The sequence below is a fragment of the Austrofundulus limnaeus genome, unplaced genomic scaffold, assembly GCF_001266775.1.
Source record: "Austrofundulus limnaeus strain Quisiro unplaced genomic scaffold, Austrofundulus_limnaeus-1.0 Scaffold3, whole genome shotgun sequence".
In the NCBI taxonomy this organism is placed as follows: domain Eukaryota; kingdom Metazoa; phylum Chordata; class Actinopteri; order Cyprinodontiformes; family Rivulidae; genus Austrofundulus; species Austrofundulus limnaeus.
Genome location: NW_013952405.1, coordinates 4,013,543 through 4,017,686, shown reverse-complemented (window position 1 = coordinate 4,017,686; position 4,144 = coordinate 4,013,543). Strand labels below are relative to the sequence as shown.

Here is a 4,144-nt window from a genome sequence, read left to right as displayed (position 1 = left end):
AGCTAAAATAAGACAAGTGAAGAGAAAAGAAAAACAGTGAGTGTATGTGTGTGTGTGTGAACTGACAGCGGAGGGTTCTCTGTAGAGCAGCTATCAGCTCCAGCATCAGTGTCCTGGCTCCAGACGTCTATGGTAGCCCCCCTACCCCCGCCTTAACTACACTGCTCTCCCTTGCTCTCTCTTCTGTTTGCTCTCCACCCCTCCCTATTCTCCTGTCCTCACCTGTTTCGTCCAGTCTCCTTCAAGTCGAAGAATCCATATGCCCCCTGTGTGATTGTGACTGCGAAGGAGGTATGTGTGCGCCTTTAGCGCAGGTGTCGATGCTGGTCGTGACGCTGTGAGTGCACATGTGTGATGGCGGAAAATCAAGTTGAACACGTGCAGCTTCGAGGAAGCGGATTGAGAAGAGTATAGGGCATGCACTGAAGTCAAATGTTGTAAACCTTTTCAAGTCAGCCGGGGGAGGAGCTGCCTTGGCTCCGAGTCAAAAAACTGCCAGAGAGCCAGGCACTTCTGAGGCCCATATCAGTGGCATTACGATTAATCTGTTCAGCTGAAGAAGTTGCGGGAGGAAGCGCATGTTATTTTTCTAGTCTTTTCTTTGTGCTATCCACGCTTTCATTCACTCCTTTGTTCTTCTCCCCCCTGCACACAAACTTAAAATGTTTACGTCAAAGTCTCAGTTTCTCAGCTTTCTCCTAGATTCCCTGGGGCCTTGGCGTTGAACACTAGCAGAAAAAAWACAACAACTGCCACTTGCCACAAAAGATATATTTACAACAGAGTAGGTGTTGAAGAGAAGGGCAAAGGCAGTTAGTGCAGGATAGTGCAACCGTTTGTGGTTTCTTGAAAGCTACCTGGGAGGCTTTTAAATGCCGCCCGGGGACAGACGGCAGGTAGGCAGGTACAGGACAACAATGAGAACAATGACATTTCCCTTAGGAGCAGCAGCCGGAGAAGACATTGTGGCTATAGTGTGCTCTACCAGCCCATATCCTGTCCTTTAGAAAGAATCAAAAAGCAACCATGACACAAGATCTTGAAGGGCACCAGGGCGGAGGGGGTAGAGATCGCTGGAGAATGTGTTTGGAGTTTATCTGCCTGTGTGTATGAAGAACAACAAAGTCTGATGTCAGGGCCAGTCCCTGCTGACTACTCGCATGTTTTTAAGTGTTGATAGTATGACGCAAATGTGAAACAGGGGGTAGGAATGTGGTCTTTGTGATGTGAAGAGCTGCCTATGACAGAGAGGATTCTGACTGCCTGCGTGGCCCAGATTCCTGTTGCCTTTCCGATCCTGAGAATTCATGGGAATGTTTGTGTGTGCATGTGTGTATGTGTGCATACATCTTTTTCACTACATAGGAAGGCATTGTCCTATCCAGGGACAAGCTACATGAAACATCCCAAACTGTCCTGACACTCAAGGAAACGTCTCTTTTTAATGATACGTCTGTAATAAGTGGCTGTGCAGATTATCATTTCTGTCAGTATGTGCACATCATCTTTGTCAAAGTAGAAGATGCATTAGAGCCTTTTTTTTAATGTCTTTATACACAAAGGAGAACGTTTACATGAGCATTGACAGCAGTGTGTGTAAGACATGCAGTAGATTCCCAAGTTCCCTCTGTGCCTCAGATTTGTCTGTCTCTGTGAAATTGTTGGCTAGGCCAAGGTAAAGTGGCTCATGTGGGGCTTGCAGTCTGCAGGTGATGACTGATCAGAGCTAATGATGCTTAATGCCCTTTTGCAACAATGTTCTCACACACACATGCACATGCATGCGCCTGCAAGAAACTGTGGTGCACATTTCACATAGATAAAAATGTTGCACAAGCATGAATGGGTGCATCCAGAAGCACACATAACTAAGCACCCATACACTTTAAGATGTATTAACAGGGACAAGCTGCAGGAAATGTCTCTAAATAATAATCAGCTCAGCTGAAAATACCCATGGAAGGCACTTGAAACACAAAAACACATAGTTTTGATAAATCATAAACTTTCACATGGATTCCTTTCCAATTTATTGTTTTACATATGGGAATAAAGGAAGGGAAATACAAAATGCTATATTGTAATACAGATCTAACAAAAAAGCAAGCTTTTTTATTAAAAGGGAAAAAAAACTATTGCCAATGACTTCTGAACAAGTGACAGACATAAGTCTTGTGACATAAATTCAAACAACACAATTAGGAAATCTTTATGAGCTGTAGCAAGGTTTTGCATCTAGCTAATAGTTACAATTTAGAAACTAGATGATATCAATAAATAATTCCTTAAAACTCCAGTAGCCATCACCATAATTAAATGTTTTTTTTTTAAATTATGATGAGTATCTAAAATATCTAAATAAAATTACTTGAAATAAATAACATATTTTAGTAATTTTCTTCTATACTTGCTTCTGTTTTTTTTTTTTCAGATTCTACTTCACAGGTGAATTCTCCATCTGTTTAAAAGGGAAGAAAGCAGAACTATAGCCATAATTAAATGTTTTTTTTTTAAATTATGATGAGTATCTAAAATATCTAAATAAAATTACTTGAAATAAATAACATATTTTAGTAATTTTCTTNATGAGTATCTAAAATATCTAAATAAAATTACTTGAAATAAATAACATATTTTAGTAATTTTCTTCTATACTTGCTTCTGTTTTTTTTTTTCAGATTCTACTTCACAGGTGAATTCTCCATCTGTTTAAAAGGGAAGAAAGCAGAACTATAGCCACAGCAGGGCCCCTGCAACTGCCGCCAACCTTAACTCACGTCTCTATTACACGTCTGAGAAGTAGCAAAAGAGGAAATCTGGACTTTTTAGATGTGTGGCAAGAGGCCAAACTAAATCTCTTTAAACCGACAGCAGCCACATGGCTTCACTGGAACGAGGTTAGATTTTGTCAAGTGCTGATCGAAGTTCAGTTTTAGATGTTATCCGTTGGTAATGGTGAAGTACATGGAGATTGTGAGAGCTAATGAAGAGCGAGCCAGCAATGGGATTTGAGCGATTTTCTAACTAGATGCAGTGTCCTCCTGTTTCTGCCATTCAACCAAATGAAGTCATAATAGAGCCTGACACTAATACTCATCAGGTTTCCTTTACTGTTGTATTCACAGCTAAGAATCTGCCTTGAATCAGCACAAAGGAGGAAAAAAAAMCCCTCCTCTGACAGAGATACCCTTTCAAGATGTGTGGAAAAGTGGTGAAATTTGTAACCGTTTCCACACATCCTTAGTGTTATTTGAGCAGATTTCATTGATGTGTGCTCTGTTCTTAATATGATTCAGTCTTAGCTTTAATTTAGGAAAAAATGTTATGTCACAGACATATTAGAACCAGATGAAATATACGTGCCAGAACAACAGATTGGTGGGCAGGGCTATATGCATGCCTTCCTGCCTCTCAGAGCTTAAGGCCCTCTCACAACAGCTGCCTGTCAGTCCTGTCCACATGTTGGAGGCAGTTGTATGTTGTGTACCACCGACTGTTCCAACGCTTCCTGTTCCATTACTGAAGTGCTTGACCTTTCACCCCCCTCCCCTCTGTCTCATGACAGGGTGTGTGTGTGGGAGGACACGGAGCGGACATGGAGTGTGGACGTGCGTTTGTGTGTGTGTGTGCTGTATACCAGGGTATGAATAAGTCCCAGAGGGCATGAGTATGTTTCCCATGACATGGCCTCAGACCAAACAGCCGCTCTCTCCACCCAGACATCCGCCTGCCATTCTCCACTAAACCGCAGCAAGCAGGGAAGAGCACAAAACAAGGAGGCATCTCCATTTTCTGCCCCCCCACCCCACCCCTCCCTCTTCGTTCCTCTGCACGTTATGTAGACGAGTCCTCCCCACATCTCTTCTTGTCCAGGTGAAAGGCTTCTCCTCTCCCTCTCTGTTGCGCTTTGTGCGCAATGAATGAGAGAAAGAAAGAACAAGAGAGGGAAAGATAAAGAGAGAGTGCATTTGGACACAAAGGGCAGTGTACCCCTCCCAGGAAGTCTGGGAGAGAGGGAGAAAAAAAACACACATCTTCAGAGAAAGGAGGAGGGAGGACAGCATTGTGCCCTCCTTCCTGACTCTTTGTGAGTGTGCATGTGTGTGTGTGTGTGTGTGTGTGTGTGTGTGTGTGTGTGTGTGTG

The 4,144-nt window shown here is 42.7% G+C and overlaps 1 protein-coding gene across 1 annotated transcript in view; it reads left to right on the top strand.

Moving 5' to 3' along the window:
• Positions 1-4,144, top strand: part of lgr6 (leucine-rich repeat containing G protein-coupled receptor 6) — a 43,403-nt gene that overhangs the window by 5,296 nt on the left and 33,963 nt on the right. The gene's annotated exons all lie outside the window — the stretch shown is intronic.